At 37.9% G+C, this 17,994-nt stretch overlaps 1 long non-coding RNA gene across 1 annotated transcript in view; it reads right to left on the reverse strand.

The window, feature by feature from the left end:
• Positions 1 to 7,505: 7,505 nt before the first annotated feature.
• The window catches only part of LOC309841777, a 117,618-nt gene continuing 107,129 nt past the window's right edge, over positions 7,506 to 17,994 (reverse strand). The window contains exon 4 of the long non-coding RNA XR_014299306.1: positions 7,506 to 7,638. This is a non-coding gene — a long non-coding RNA (uncharacterized lncRNA). The remainder of the gene's footprint in view (positions 7,639 to 17,994) is intronic.

The following is a 17,994-nucleotide window of genomic DNA, read 5'->3' on the forward strand; positions in this document are numbered from 1 at the left end:
TATATAAACCAATTAATAACAAAATCAAACACATCAACAATAAAACAATAATAGTAGGGGACTTTAACACTCCCCTCACTGAAATGGACAGATCATCCAAGCAAAAGATCAACAAGGATATAAAGGCCTTAAATGACAACCGGACCAGATAGACATCACAGATATATTCAGACCATTTCATCCTAAAGCAACAGAATACACATTCTTCTCGGGTGCACATGGAACATTCTCCAGAATAGATAATATCCTGGGTCCTAAATCAGGTCTCAACTGGTATCAAAAGATTAGGATCATTCCCTGCATATTTTCAGACCACAATGCTCTGAAGCTAGAACTCAATCACAAGAGGAAATTTGGAAAGAACCCAAATACATGGAGACTAAACAGCATCCTTCTCAAGAATGAATGGGTCAACCAGGAAATTAAAGAAGAATTGAAAAAAATCATGGAAACAAATGATAATGAAAAAAAACAGTTCAAAATCTGTGGGACACAACAAAGGCAGTCCTGAGAGGGAAATATATAGTGGTACAAGACTTTCTCAAGAAACAAGAAAGGTCTCAAGTACACAACCTAACCGTACACCTAAAGGGGCTGGAGAAAGGTCAAGAAAGAAACCCTGGGGCGCCTGGGTGGCTCAGTGGGTTAAAGCCTCTGCCTTTGGCTCAGGTCATGATCCCAGGGTCCTGGGATCGAGTCCTGCATCGGGCTCTCTGCTCAGCAGGGAGCCTGCTTCCTACTCTCTCTCTGCCTGCCTCTCTGCCTACTTGTGATCTCTGCCTGTCAAATAAATAAATAAAAAATCTTAAAAAAAAAAAAAAAAGAAAGAAACCCTAAACCCAGCAGGAGAAGAGAAATCATAAAGATCAGAGCAGAAATCAATGAAATAGAAACCAAAAAAATAATAGAACAAATCAACAAAACTAGGAGCTGGTTCTTTGAAAGAATTAATAAGCCTGATAAACCCCTGGCCACACTTATCAAAAAGAAAAGAGAAAGGACCCAAATAAATAAAATCATGAATGAAAGAGGAAAGATCACAGCTATCACCAAAGAAATACAGACAATTATAAGAACATACTATGAGCAACTTTACGCCAACAAATTTGAGAATCTGGAAAAAATGGATGCATTCCTAGAGACACCCCAGAAGAAAGGAAAACTTAACCAGGAAGAAATAGAAAACCTGAATAGACCTATAACCACTAAGGAGATTGAAACAGTCATCAAAAATCTCCTAACAAACAAAAGCCCAGGGCCAGACAGCTTCCTAGGAGAGTTCTACCAAACATTTAAAGAAGAACTAATCCCGATTCTCCTGTAACTGTTCCAAAAAATAGAAATGGAAGGAAAACTTCCAAACTCCTTTTATGAGGCCAGCATCACTTTGATCCAAAACCAGACAAGGATCCCTTCAAAAAAGAGAACTACAGACCAATAACCTTGATGAACACAGATGTGAAAATTCTCACCAAAATACTAGCCAACAGGATTCAACAGTACATTAAAAGGATTATTCACCACGAGCAAGTGGGATTTATTCCTGGGCTGCAAGCTTGGTTCAACATCCACAAATCAATCAATGTGATACAACACATTAATAAGAGAAAGAACAAGAACCATATGATACTCTCCATAGATGCTGAAAAAGCATTTGACAAAGTACAGCATCCCTTCCTGATCAAAACTCTTCAAAGTGTAGGGATAGAGGGCACATACCTCAATATCATCAAAGCCATCTATGAAAAACCCATCGCAAATATCATTCTCAATGGAGAAGAACTGAAAGCTTTTCCGCTAAGGTCAGGAACATGGCAGGGATGTCCCTTATCACCACTGCTATTCAACATAGTACTAGAAGTCCTAGCCTCAGCAATCAGACAACAAAAGGAAATTAAAGGCATCCAAATCGGCAAAGAAGAAGTCAAACTATCACTCTTCGCAGATAATATGATACTATATGTGGAAAACCCAAAAGACTCCACTCCAAAACTGCTAGAACTTGTACAGGAATTCAGTGAAGTGTCAGGATATAAAATCAATGCACAGAAATCAGTTACATTTCTCTACACCAACAACAAGACAGAAGAAAGAGAAATTAAGGAGTCAATCCCATTTACAATGGGACCCAAAACTATAAGATACCTAGGAATAAACCAACCAAAGAGGCAAAGAATCTATACTCAGAAAACTATAAAGTACTCATGAAAGAAAGTGAGGAAGACACAAAGAAATGGAAAAACGTTCCATCCTCCTGGATTGGAAGAACAAATATTGTGAAAATGTCTGTGCTACCTAAAGCAATCTACACATTTAGTGCAATTCCTATCAAAGTACCATCCATCTTTTTCAAAGAAATGGAACAAATAATCCTAAAATTTATATGGAACCAGAAAAGACCTCGAATAGCCAAAGGAATATTGAAAAAGAAAGCCAAAGTTGGTGGCATCACAATTCCGGACCTCAAGCTCTATTACAAAGCTGTCATCATCAAGACAGCATGGTACTGGCACAAAAACAGACACATAGATCAATGGAACAGAATAGAGAGCCTAGAAATAGACCCTCAACTCTATGGTCAACTAATCTTTGACAAAGCAGGAAAGAATGTCCAATGGAAAAAAGACAACCTCTTCAATAAATGGTGTTGGGAAAATTGGACAGCCACATGCAGAAAAATGAAATTGGACCATTTCCTTACACCACACACAAAAATAGACTAAAAATGGATGAAGGACCTCAATGTGAGAAAGGAATCCATCAAAATCCTTGAGGAGAACACAGGCAGCAACCTCTTTGACCTCAGCCACAGCAACATCTTCCTAGGAACATCGCCAAAGGCAAGGGAAGCAAGGGCAAAAATGAACTATTGGTATTTCATCAAGATCAAAAGCTTTTGCACAGCAAAGGAAACAGTTAACAAAACCAAAAGACAACTGACAGAATGGGAGAAGATATTTGCAAACAACATATCAGATAAAGGGCTAGTGTCCAAAATCTATAAAGAACTTAGCAAACTCAGCACCCAAAGAACAAATAATCCAATCAAGAAATGGGCAGAGGACATGAACAGACATTTCTGCAAAGAAGACATCCAGGTGGCCAACAGACACATGAAAAAGTGCTCCACATCACTTGGCATCAGGCAAATACAAATCAAAACCACAATGAGATATCACCTCACACCAGTCAGAATGGCTAAAATCAACAAGTCAGGAAATGACAGATGCTGGCGAGGATGCAGAGAAAGGGGAACCCTCCTACACTGTTGGTGGGAATGGACGCCGGTGCAACCACTCTGGAAAACAGCATGGGGGTTCCTCAAAATGTTGAAAATAGAAGTACCCTATGACCCAGCAATTGCACTACTGGGTATTTACCCTAAATATACAAACGTAGTGATCTGAAGGGGTATATGCACCCGAATGTTTATAGCAGCAATGTCTACAATAGCCAAACTATGGAAAGAACCTAGATGTCCATCAACAGATGAATGGATAAAGAAGATGTGGTATATATACACAATGGAATGCTATGCAGCCATCAAAAGAAATGAAATCTTGCCATTTGCGACGACGTGGATGGAACTAGAGGGTATCATGCTTAGCGAAATAAGTCAATCAGAGAAAGACAACTATCATATGATCTCCCTGATATGAGGAAGTGGAGACGCCACATGGGGGAGGGTGGTTAAGGGGGTAGGAGAAGAATAAATGAAAGAAGATGGGATTGGGAGGGAGACAAACCATAAGTGACTCTTAATCTCACAAAACAAACTGAGGGCTGCCGGGGGAGGGGGGTTGGGAGAAAGGGGTGGGGTTATGGACATTGGGGAAGGTATGTGCTATGGTGAGTGCTGTGATGTTTGTAAACATGGCGATTGACAGACCTGTACCCTTGGGGATAAAAATATATGTTTATAAAAAATAAAAAGTTAAAAAAATGTTAAAGGTATTAATGACCACTAAACCAGCCTTACAAGAAATATTATGGGGACTTTTTAAGTAGGTTCCACACCCAGTGTGGAGTCCATTGTGGAGCCTGAACTCAGGACTTTGAGAAAAAGCGCTGAGCTGAGCTGACATCAAGTCAGACACTTAACTGACTCAGTTACCCAGGTGCTCCTAAAGGGGACTTTTTGGGTGGAAATGATAAATGACAAGTAGGAAGCACAAAAGAAGTAAAATTAAATATATCTACAAATATCAGTTATGGGATTCACAAAATGATGTAAAGTATGACACCTTATAACTAAAAGGTAAGGGGAGGGGAGTAAAGAATGGGTTCAAACTTAAGAGACAATCAACTTAATATAGATTTCTCTATATAGTAGATGATGTATATAAACCTAATGGTAATCATGCATCAAAAGACAGTAACAAATATGTAAAAAATAAAAAGAAATCTATATATATCTCTAACCAGTGTACCATGAGAAAAGAATGCAAGAGAACAGAGAACTATAAAAACCAGTGTAAAACAAGTAACAAAATGTCAGTAAGTATATACCTATCAATAAATAATTTGAAAGTAAATCAAAAGACATAGGGCATCAGAATAGATTAAAAAAAAAAGGAAACCCATCTATGAGCTACTTATAAGAGACTCATTACAGACCTAAGGACAGATGCAGATTGAAAGTGAAGGGATAGAAAAGCATTTATCATGCAAATGGAAATGAAAAGAAAGCAAGGGTAGCAATTCTTATATTGAACCAAATAAACTTTAAAACAAAGACCATAACAAAAGAAAAAGAAGGAACTTCTTTGTATAAATATTTATTCACCCAACATGGGAACACATAAAGGAAGTAATCAATAAAGAAAGTATTCAATAGTAATATAACAATGGTAGGTGACTTTAGCACCCCACTTACATCAATGGATAAATTATCCAAACAAAAATCAACAAGGAAACTGTGGCTTTGAATGACACGTTGGGCCAGAGGAACCTAACAGATACATTCAGAACCTCCACCCAAAACGAACAGAATACACATTCTTTTCCAGTGCACATGGAGCATTCCCCAGAAGCAATCACATATTAGGTCACAAAAAAAATCTCTACAAATACAAAAAGACTAAACTGATTCCATTCATCTTTTCTGATCACAATGCTATGAAACTAGAAATCAACCACCAAAAAAAAGGGCAGGGGAGAACAATACATAGAGGTAAAATAACACGCTACTCAACAATGAATGTGTTGACCTAGAAATCAAAGAGGAAATAAAAAAATACAGGGAGATGAATGAAAATGAAAACACAAGGTCAAAAATCTTCAGGATGTAGGGAAAACTGTTCTTAAAGGGAAGTTTACAGTAATACAGGTCTACCTCAAGAAACAAGAAAAAATCTCAAACAACCTAACCTTACACCCAGAGCCTAGAGGAGGTTAAAAAAATAAAAATAAAATAAACCCAAAACCAGTAGAAGGAAGGAAATAATAAAGATCAGAACAAAAATAAATGAAATAGAAACTAAAAAGATACCATAGAACAGATCAATGAAACCACGAGCCAGTTCTTTGAAAAGTTTAACAAACTGGACAAACCTTTAGCCAAATGCTTCAGAAAGAGAGAGACAGGATTCAAATCAGCAAAATCATAAATGAAAGAAGAGAAATAATTGACACCACAGAAATACAAAGAAGTAGAAGAGAACATTATAAGAAATTATATGCCAGGGAGCCTAGGTGGCTCAATTGATTAAATATCTAACTCTTGGTTCTGGTTCAGGTCATGGTCTCAGGGTTGTGGGATTGATCCCTGAGTTGGCCTCTGCCTTCAGTGTGGAGTCTGCTTGAGATTGTCTCTCTCCCCCTGTTGCTCTATTTCTAAAATAAATAAATAAAATCTTTTAGAGCTCCTACCTGGTCCTTTTTCCAGATACCACCACTCAGAAAGAGTCAAATTTCTCTTCTGGTCTAAAGCTCACACCTAAAGGCTTTCTTTAGTTTGAACGGCAGGAAACCTTTCTGTTGGTTCCAACCAGATTGAGGTAGTGAGATAAAGGCCTGCCATATCATGGCTCACTTTCATCCCATGTGAAGCAGAGTCCCTTGCGGACCTTCAGTGCTGTCACAGTGCATCCCTTCAGCTATCCCACTGATGCACTGCCCGAGTTCTCATCCCTTTTTCTTCTACTCTTCTCCCCAGGAATCATGTTATGATAAAATGCCAATGATATTTTGAAATACTAGCTGATATTCTTCCTGGAATATGCTATTGTTATGCTTTTATACTCTCCCAGTATACTCTCTTCTTCCTGAAGTGCAATAGATAAGAGAGTCAAATACTTGACATTTCTTAAAGCTGAGATACAAAGATAAAATAATAGATTTGGAAGAGAAAGTCATCTGTTAAAGCCAGGATTCTCTTGTCCCCAAGACTTGGGACAAAGAAATGATTAAAGGAAAAGTAAAGAGATTAGAAAGTTAGAAGGGCACAATAAGAATTATGTATCCTGCCCCTAAAAGTAAATTGAGATTTGGGGATAGGAGAGCCAACCTCTATAGATTTGTGGATTTAAGAATAGAGAATTTCTGTCTTTTAATCCCCAGGAAAAAAAAAGGCAGAGTCTGCAGACTGCCCCACAAGCCAGTTGTCTGTTTTGTAAATATATACCCATTCATTTATATATTACTTATTGTTGCTTTTATGTTAAAATGGCAGAGTTGAATAGTTGCAACAGAGACCTTATAGCTTACATATAGCTTGCATAGCCTAAAATACTTACTACATAGCCCTTCACAGAAAACCTTAGCCAACCCTTGGCCCAGGGCATTGGCAGATTCCAGTTCCCAAGTAGAAGTGCAAAGTATTTTATGGGAATAGAATAAATGGTTAGTACACTTAGTTGAATGCGCTTAAAACAGCTAGCATGGTACATAACAGTCAAAAGATTTACCATGACTAATATCATTATAGGTGTCAGTCTGGACTGAGAAGTTGTACCACAGACCAGATGCCCCTTCATAAACTTCCTTTAACAAATTGCAGGGACAGGAGGATGGAGGCCTACATCCATTCCTTCATTCATTCATTCAATAAATTCTTACAGAACTCCTGTTATTTTTCTATAAAAACAGAATTAAACAAAATAGTGTTGATTTTCCCCCAAATATCACCAGGCATCCTGTTAGCAAAGCAGAGATAAATTTGTTAGAACTTGCTGCAGTAAGGGAGTAAACTACCTTGATGGAGTTTTAAGAGTGTCTCAATAAAGAGAAGTCAAACTAAAATGGTATTAAGACTTTGGGGTCTGAACTCGAGTAGTTTAAGTAGGCCTTTCAAAGTGGTGAATGGAATGGAATTTAACAGAGATTGTGTTATAATCTTTCAGGATTGCTTATCACAGAGAAGTCCAGTCTTGAAGCGAGTCTTGCTAAGTAAACCATCACTGATGAGTAAACTGTTTGTCCAGGTGAGCAGGCCATTGTCTTTGATAAATTGTTCTAAGGGAATTTTCTGAAGTAAACCATAAAGTTATTTATTGGCTTATATATTTGGCTTTTCTGGGCAAAGTTTTTCAGTAAAAAAACAACTAAGTCATGCTGACATATATGGTCTACTGTCATCTAAGTTGTACTGCCACAGGTGTTCTTGATTCTCAACACAATCTTCATGAGGCTTCAATTCTAGTGGGGAGAGATAAACAAAAAAAAAATTATATAGAGGTATATCAAGTGGTACTAATGCAATGGAAAAAAAATAAAGCAGAACAACATAAAAGGAGATTGGAATAGGGTTGAGGCTGATATTTTATATAGTGTGATTAGGAAAGGCTTCATTGATAAGGCAGCATTTGGGAAATCCCTGTAGTGTGTATGTGAGAAAGCCACAAAGACTGGAACGGGAACTACTTGAGGGTATCTCTACCACTTTTAAACTAGGGGCTCAATAGTTAGTTCAGTGAGAGAAAATACTGTTGCATTTCTTTTTCACCTCAGTTGGTGGTGAAATTTTTACCAATAAAAGAGGTAACCTGCTATTTCTTTTTCCTTCCCTTCCTATGTAACATTCTCCATCCTGCCTCAACTGTTGATCTTTTTCTGAGTATATCACAACCCTCCCAGGTCTACTGCTGGAAAAGCAGCTCTGGCATTGCAGACTCCCATGTTTATATTTTACATTTCGCCAAGTTTCATTCTCTTCCACTTCTTGAACTTCTTGCAGGTATTCTGTACAGATAACACTCCTGTTCCCTTGGGAACAAGTAGCCTCCTTGCCTATACAAATCACTGGATGAGGCAGCTAAAGCCATGATACTCTTGAAAGAAGACGAGACTGAGGCACAGATTGGTGAAAGAACTTTCCTATCACACAATATTAGAGCTGAATAAGCAGATGGGCTTTCCTGATATCTAGCTTCCCACCTTCTGAAAGAAGACTCTTCCAAGCCATGTGTGGAGTGTGGTACCTCTCTCTAAGAGCTACTTATTATGGTTTTACATAGTCTGGGATATCTCAGACTCTCAGATCTGAACTTTTTATTAAAAGTAATTATAACTTACATTCATGTAGTTCTTTGCAGTTTGGAATGAATTTCTATACTCATTTGTGCTTTACACAAAACTCTCAGGGATAGTCCGGAAGATAATGATAAATATCTGGAAGATATTTGATTAGATAAAACTAACCTTTGATGGACCACTAACTATAGGTCCCCATCAGTTCTAAGTGATTTATATATATAATCATTTCATCTGCACAGCATTCCCTATGATTATTACATTCCTGCTCTATTGGCTAGAAAACAGAAGTCACTCATGCCAGTTATGTTAGCTGTATGTGATTCAGCCAGGAATTAAACACAACGTTTGATCTGAAGCCTGCAAATTCTTGATTCTATTGTAGGTCTCTATAGTGTCACTGTTTCACAGGTTTGGAAACAGATTCCACCATGCTGTTATATTTCTATCTATAATGATGTTATATTTCTATCTACAATGATGTAGATAGAAATATAATCCTAGTTTTGTACTCTTTCAACTTCCTTCGACTTCCTGTTTAAAACCTAGTACTCTTTTTTTTTGGGGGGGGGGTGTTAAGTTCAGAATGGAAGCCCTAGGAAACTGCTTTGTTTAACCTGCAAGAAGAGATACATGTGAACTTAGAATAAAGGTAGTTTTTCACTATTATAGACAGTGGAGGAAGTGTACAACTTCACTATCTAGTGCCTTTCATCTTCCCATAGCTTTTGGTAATGAGTCTTTGCTCATGTAAACTACTGCATTTTATGAGCTTGGTGTAAGGGCTGAAATCCCCTGAAGGAGAACCAATATCCTTGAGGTAAAGTCAAGATATTTAAAAACACCGGGGAAGGGAGGGTCCAAGATGGTGACATGGGAAGTTACTGAACTCATCTCCTCCATGGATACAACAAATCTACCTCTACTTATAAAGTAAATCCTCCTGAAGAACTCAGGGCTGACCGAACAGTTTCTGCACAACAACAGATAGAAAGACCACATAAAGAATGCTAAGAGAGATAGAAAGATGGTTTAAAAAAAAAAAAAAAAAGGGGAACCCTGCCCTGGGGTTGAGCCCACTCCTGGCTCATATCTCTTTGGCTCTGGATGTCAGGAACCCTAGATGCACAGTGCCCTTGACACCCTGGCCTGAGCCTACCTAGGTTCCCATCAGCATGCCCACTGTGCAAAGTGCCTAAGATACTCAGAGTTGCATCTACTTCAGCTACAGCTGTCTTGCCAGGGTACCTTTTTCTGGAGAGCCCAGTACTCCCAGAGTTGCACTTAGTTCAGATTCAGCTGTCCTGCCAGGGTGCCCTCTGTGCTAAGAGCCACAAGATCACCCTGACCCACTTATAATTTAGCTCTGGTCCAGCACTGTATGCCCTGAGACTCTCAGCCAGCCAGCAAGCCAAAGTCACCAAGTACTCACAGTCTACATGGGGGATGAGCATACACAAAACCATTCCTTTAAGTTTAGGAGAAGTAGGTGTTCAGCCTCATTCATAGAAACAAACCCAGAAAGTCAAGCAAAATGAGACAGGAATATTCTGAAAATGAAAGAATAAGACAAAATGAGAAAGAACTAAATGGAACAGCAGTCTACCAGATAAAGAATTCAAAGTAATGGCTATAAAGATGCTCATCAGACTGGATAGAAAAATGAATGAGTTCAGTGATAACTTCAGAGATATAAAATATAAGATATATTTTTGGAAAAAAGCAACCAGAGTTGAAGAATATAATAACTGAAATGAAAAATACACTGGAGGGAATAAACAATAGATTAGAGGATGCAGACAAATGGATCAGTGTTCTAGAAAACAGAGTAATGGAAAGTGCATAGCTAAATTTAAAATAGAAAAAATTAATTAAAAAAGAGGATAAGTTAAGAGTTTTTTTGGACAACATCAAGCAAACAAACATTCATGTTATAGGAATCCCAGAAGAGAAAAGAGAGAAAACTAACTTGAAAAAATAATAGCTGAAAAATTCCCCAGTATGGGGAAAATAAAAGATATCCAGTCTCAGGAATCACAGGAAACTCCAAACAAGATGAACCTAGAGAGATCCATGCCATGAAACATAATAATTAAAATGTCAAAGATAAAAAGAATTTTAAATACAGCAAGAGAAAAGGAAACAGCTATATACAAGGGAAATCCCCTAAGGTTTCAGCCAACTTTTCAGCAGAAACTTTGTGGGCCAGAAGGGAGTGGCCACATTATATATAATATTCCACCAAAAAGCAATATCTTTTTTCATGTGCACATGGAATATTCTCCAGGATAGATCACATGTTAGGAGACAAAAGAAATCCCAGTAAATTTAAGTAGACTGAAATAATATCAAGCATCCTTTCTAATCACAAATGGTATAAAACAGGAAACCAATTATAAGACAAAAACAGGAAAAAACACAAACATGTGGAGGTTAATCAAATGCTACTAAACTACCAATAGGTCAACCAAGAAATCAAAGGGGAAAGAAAATAAAATACATGGAGACAAATAAAAATGAAAACACAACTGTCTAAAATCTTTGGGATACAACAAAAGAGAGAAATTTGTAACCATACAGGCCTAGGTCAAGAAACAAGAAAAATATCAAATATAAAAATCTAATCTGACACTTAAAGGAACTAGAAAAAGAGAATAAACAAAGCCCAAAGTTAATAGATAGCAGGAAGCAATAAAGATTAGAGTGAAAATGAATGAAATGGAGACTAAAAGCAACAATACAAAAGATCAAAGAAACCAAATTTGGTTCTTTGAAAAGATTAATAAAATTGATAAACTTTAGCCCGACCCATCAAAAGGAGAGAGGACTCAAATAAATCAAGTCAGGAGTGAAAGAGAAGTAATCACCACCACCACAGAAATACAAAGGTTTATATGAGACCATATTGACAAATTATATGCCAACAACCTAGAAGAAATGGATAAATTCCTAAAAAATACAATCTTCCAAAACTTAACCTGGAGGAGGTATAACATCTCAACAGACCAATTACTAGTAATGAAATTGAAGTAGTAATAAAAATTCCCAAGAAGCAGAAGCCCAGGACCAGATGAATTCACAGATGAAGTCTCCCAAACATTTAAAGAAGAGTTCATACGTGTTCTCCTCAAACTATTAAAAGAAGAAGAAGAAGACAGAGGAGGGGGAGGGGGAGGGGGAAGGAAAGCTGCCAGATACATTCTATGAGGCCAGCATTATCCTGACAGCAAAAGCAGACAAAAATATTACAAAAAACAAATTAAAAAAAAAAACCTACAAATCAATATCCCTAATGAACAGAGAACCAAAAATCCTCAACAAAGTAAGCAAACTGCATTCAAAAACACATTAAAGGATCATTTACCATTATCAAGTGGGATTTATTCCAGGGATAAAAGGGTGGTTCGATATCCACAATTTAATCAAGGTGATATACTACATAAACAAAATGAAGAATAATCATATGGTCATCTCAATAGATGCAGAAAAAGTATTTGACAAAATTCAACATCTACTTAACAAAGCGGATTTAGAGGAAACATACCTCAACATATTAGTCCCAGAATGACAATCCTACAGCTAATGCCATATTCAATGGTGAGAAACAGTTTTTCCTCAAAGATCAAGAATATGACAAGGATGTCTACGTCAGTCATTTTCATTCATCTTGGTATTAGAAGTCCTAGTCATAGCAATCAGACAAGAAAAAGAAACAGAAAGCATCCAAATTGATAAGGAAGAAGTAAAACTGTTAGTATTTGTAGATTATATGAAGTAGCAGAAAGGGAAATTAAGAAAACAATCTCATGGGACGCCTGGGTGGCTCAGTTGGTTAAGCAGCTGCCTTCAGCTCAGGTCATGATCCCAGCGTCCTGGGATCGAGTCCCACATCGGGCTCCTTGCTCAGCAGGGAGCCTGCTTCTCCCTCTGCCTCTGCCTGCCATTCTGTCTGCCTGTGCTCGCTCTCTCCCCCCCCCCTCTGATAAATAAATAAAATCTTTAAAAAAAAAAAGAAAACAATCTCATTTGTAATTCCACCAAAAAGAATAAATTACCTAGGAATAAACTTAACCAAGTTGGTAAAAGATCTGTACTCTGCAAACTATAAAACAGTTAATGAAAGAAATTGAAGATAGCTCTAATGATAGAAAGAAATAATATGTTTATGGATATTGTTATAATATCCATACTACCCAAAGCAATCAGCAGATCCAATCCAATGCATACCAGTAGCACCTTTCACAGGAGAACAAATAGTCCTAAAATTCATACGTAACCACAGAAGACTCTGAATAGCCAAGACAATCCTAAGAAAGAACAAAGCAGAGGTATCACATCCCAGATTTCAAACTATACTATGAAGCTATAATAATCAAAACACATATAGCACAAAAACAGACACATAGATCAATGGAACAGGATAGAAAGCCCAGAAGTAAACCTATGCACATATGGTCAATTAATCTATGACAAAAAGAGGCAAATATACATAATGAGGAAACTAAAGTCTCCTTAATAAATGGTGTCAGGAAAACTGGACAGCTTTGTTCAGAAGAATGAAACTGTGCCACTTCCTCCAGCCATATGCAAAAATAAAATCAAAATGGATTAAACACTAAATGTGAGACCTGAAGCCATAAAACCCCTAGAAGAAAACATAGGCAGTAATCTCTTTAGCATTGGCTTTAGCAACATTTTTCTAGGTATGTCTCCTCAGGCAAGGGAGACAAAAGCAAAAACAAACTATTGTTAGCTATACCAAAATCAAAAGCTTTTGCATAGCAAAGGAAATCATCAATAAAATGCAAAGGTGGGGTGCCTGGGTGGCTTAGTGTGTTAAAGCCTCTGCCTTCGGCTCAGGTCTTGATCTCAGGGCCCTGGGATCGAGCCCCTCATCGGGCTCTCTGCTCAGTGGGGAGCCTGCTTCCTCCTCTCTCTCTGCCTGCCTCTCTGCCTACTTGTGATTTCTGTCTGTCAAATAAATAAATAAAATCTTTAAAAAAAATAAAATAAAATGCAAAGGTAACCTAATGAATGGGAGAAGATATTTGCAAGTGATATATTTATTAAAGGGCCAATATCCAAACTACACAAACACCTTATCTAACTCAATGCTAAAGAAAAACAATCCAATTAAAAAATGGACCCAAATAGACACTTTTCCAAAGAAGATGTGAACGTGGCCAAGGGACACATGAAAAGATGCTCAACATGACTCATCATTAGGAAAATGCAAATCAAACCACAATGAGACAACTTACACCTACCTGTCAGAATTGGTAGTATCAAAGTAACAGTGAAATAACAAGTGTTGGTGAGGATGTGAGAAAAAGGAAGCCTTGTGTACTCTTGATAGGAATACAAATTGGTACAGTCATCATGAAAAACAGTTTGGATATTCCCTAAAAATTAAAAATAGAAATACTGCATGGTCCAATATTACCACTACTTGGTATTTACCCAAAGAAAACAAAAACACTAACTCAAAAAGACTTACACACTCTTATATTTTATTGCAGCTTTATTAATGATAGTCAAGACATTGGAACAACTAAGTGTCTGTTGTTTGATGAATAGATAACACAGATGGGGTATACACACACACACACACAATGAGATATTACTCAGCCATAACAAAGCTTGCCATTTGTCACAACATGGATGGATCTAGAGGGTATTATACTAAGTGAAATTCAGCCCAACATGCAATTTCACTTATATCTGGGATTTTTAAAAAACGGCAAAGATAAAAAGCAGAAACAGACTCACAATACAGAGAACACACTGGTACTTGCTAGAGAGGAGGAGGTTAGGGTGGGGATGAGCAAAATGGGTGAAGGGGAGGCAGGAGCGATCTTACAGTTATGAATAAGTCACATATAGGGAATAGGCAATGGTATTGTGTGGTGACAAATGGTACGTACACTTGTGGTGAGCATAGTACAAAAGAGTTGTCAAATCACTATGTTATATACCGGAAACTAATGTAACAATGTGTGTCAATTCTTCAATAAAAAGAAAAAAGAAAAATCAACAATGCAAATATAAAACATTTGCCTGGTTGAAAAAAGAGGCAATGGTTGACTAATACAAATTTTCTGGTTTTGTCATTGTACTCTATCAAAGATTATATAAGTAAATACTGTGTTCTCATAGACTGAACATGAACCATGCTCCTCCCTGAGGACTGCTTGCTCTATGACTGTTGGAATTCTAATTTCTGTCATTTGTGTTTTCTTGCCATAGGAATAGTTTGAATTTAGAAGTTAAAGCAAAAAAGTTGGGAGATAGATATATAGAATAAATTTATCCGGGCATTGGCTTCAATTTGGAATACATAGCTTGTCAGTGAGCAGCTTTAGTTTTAGAGTAAGCTGCTTTATTATCCTGAGTTTTCTTTTGCTCTCCTGGTTTATGAGTGCATGTACTTCATACGTAGCACCCTGAGCTGCTAGAATGGAATGAACACTGTCCTTACATAATTCCACTTGTGCATGTTCTCCCTCTGTGCAGGCTTTTGCTCACAGGTGCAAGTGTTGCATTGCCCATTTTTGTCTTCAAATAACTTTTCTAAATAGTTAATGACTAATCCTTAAAACCCTTAGAACTCTTTTAATTCTCTCTCTTTCGTGGGTAAAGAAACAGAAGTAGATGAGTTAGGAAATTAAGACATTTGCCAAAAGCTAAAGAGGGTGTTTTAATGAGAGTTGAGATTAAGATGAGGCCAGATCTCGGTCTCAAGTTCTGTGGTTATAGTTCTCCTGCTCCATGAAAAATACATGCCATTTAAATATTTACATTTTGCTAACAGGAGCAGAAGTAATGCCAACAAATGTTAATTAAGCAGCCACAAGATGATTAAAACACTGGTACGGGCCTCCCCAGTGAGAGGAAATCTATTAGCATTTTCTTATTGACTTTCGAAAGCCTCACTGTGATCTGTCTCCATGAGCTGAAACAAAACAAAATTTCTGATCAAAGAGATTGGTCTCAAGGGGGATCAACTTTGCCAGAAGATACTGATCAGGAGACTGGTAGGGAGTGGATGTTTATCTGATGGCAGTCAGAAATAGCAGCATGAGTCTTAGAAGGATTTGTAGTCAAGAACAGCAACCCTCTGGGGGTCAGGCGACAGCTAGGGCCTCCTGGCTTCTGCCATTATTTATTTCTACTGTTTTTCAGAAAGGGGCCATTTTTGTTTGTTGCTTTCATAGATGAGGTCTCTACAAATACAAGTAGTCTTATGTTCCTTACCTGGGGCCACAAGATACCAGGTGAGGACTATGCACAGGGGTGTGTGTGTGTGTGTGTGTGTGTGTGTGTGCTGGGGTGGGGGTCAGCTTTATCTCTCTTCCTTTGTCCAGTTCTTTATCTAGTCCCCAGCAAAGTTGGAAACTGTCTTCATTGCCCCCACTAAACATAGAGGCTAACTGCCTGCATTCTGTTTCCTGTCCAGAGATTTTCCCCAGACCTTTTTCTTTGCATTCCCACATGTTACTACTGCATCTTTGCTTTCCTGCTCCCTCCTGCCCACACTGGCAAAGACACCATGGGGAGTCTTTGTTTCCTCTTTAAGGCAACCCTGTGAACATTGTCAGATGAAGACCTCCTTTATGGCCTGGAGTCTCTTCTTTGCAGTTTTACACTGAGAATTCAGGGGTGTGCTTGGTAGATAGGCAGCCCCTGGTTTGCATGCCAGGAGATCACTCACAGGCTGGCATTCTAGCATTGCCTAAGGCCACAGACTCTTGTTGTTAAAGGAAAGGGAGCTTTTCTAATAGAAAAGATTTGTTACAAGCAAGAATCTATAGGAAGAAGAATCTTAAAACAAGAAACACCTCATTTATTCAGTCTGAAAGTATTCTCACAGATGCTGGGACTAAAAATGCCACAATGCCGACACTAATCAAACTCATAAGAGACATAGGTAACCCATGCTCACAATGCAGAAGGTGGGTGTCCTGACAGATGGATCCATCAAGGGCACCAAAATAAAACTATTGGGTTCGGGAAGCCTGCCTGGAGGAAGTGATGCTCCAAATGAGTTTTGAAAGATGAAGGGTAACTATAGATAAGATTGTACTTAGGAGGTCTTTACACTTATCAGGTGAAACAATAATCTAAGTGGGCTGATTATAGTCATAAAAAACCTGTATCTTATGGTTCACTGCCTTGGAGAGGAAGTGGGGTCGGTAATGAGAGAGATGGGAACATTAGGAATGGCTGTTGGATTTTCTCTTTTGAGTATCTGGCTGCTGAAGGTACCAGTCATTGAGGTGACGATACAGGAAGGGTATTGAGCTAGTCAGAAGAAAGGAATTTGGTTTTGGATGTGTTTTCTTTGAGGCAATTGATGGTCATCAAGAGAAGACATTCTACTCGCCTGTGTGTTTCACAGACCCAGGTGCAGACTCAAAGTAAGGGACATATTGCCAGCTCCTAGCAAGGAAGCTTCCCATTAGCAGGAAGTCTTAGCATTTCTTGAGCAGTAGAAAAGTTTTCAAGTTCTTATGGATGTGTAGACTTTTAGAAATGGAAGAATCCTTAGAGAACAACACCTAGCCTCATTTTGTAGATTTGTCTAACCTTAGCTGCCAATACTGGGGCACCATTAGAAGAAAGAATGACTGCTCTAGGAAGGATGAAAAAGATCAAACAAATATTTCTGCTGCCCATAACACAGAATGCTAGGGATAATGAGGTCTTTTTGTGCGCCAGTTCTGAGCTTTTTATTCATACATGAATAAGAATCCAGAAAACACATATTTACGAAAACATGTCATGAATAAATGACTTTGAGGAAAAGAGACCATTCTTTGTTTCAGTGCTCTGAGTTAGAAATCCTCAATAGTCTAGGATAACCTTTAGGCTCCTGGGCAAGGTCATGGAGAAATTAGAATCAGAATCTGAATAACTGGGACTATCACCCAGATATTTTACCTCATACTTAACTGTATAAAATAAAGCAATTCAACACTGAGAATCTCTTCTGCACTGGTCATTGTGCTAAGTCCATAACTCAGAGACAGGAAGGAAAATTACAGAGTATCATCTTGACCTTCAAGTTGCTTATGGCCTAGAAAAAGAAAGATGTATTTAAAGAAAACATTATGACATTAATCTTTGACTTGTTCTTTCAGCGGTTTTATTTACCAAAAGGTTAAGAAAGCAATGAGAAGAACCAATGCTTTGGGTCTACCTGTGAGAGATACAAAAAAGAATCATTAAACTAATTTTAGCCTCTTTTTATTATTTTATTTTATTGTCCACTCAAAGAAAATGAATCTTACCAGAAAATATTAGATTCAACATATGCAAGAGGGAATTAGGACTGAGGGAGAGAAAAGTTCAAGGGTTCCAACATGGAGGAACTTCAGCCCAGATTATTCACAGAATTTACAGATATAACCCTCCAATGCTACTCAGTGATTTTTTGAGGAAATGAGAAGTCCTAGAGAGATACCCCAAGCTGAAGGCAATAGTATTGGATTAAAAAAAAAGGGGAGAGAAGGGTAGGTTTTC

Source organism: Mustela nivalis (assembly GCF_964662115.1).
Source record: "Mustela nivalis genome assembly, chromosome: 10".
Lineage (NCBI taxonomy): Eukaryota > Metazoa > Chordata > Mammalia > Carnivora > Mustelidae > Mustela > Mustela nivalis.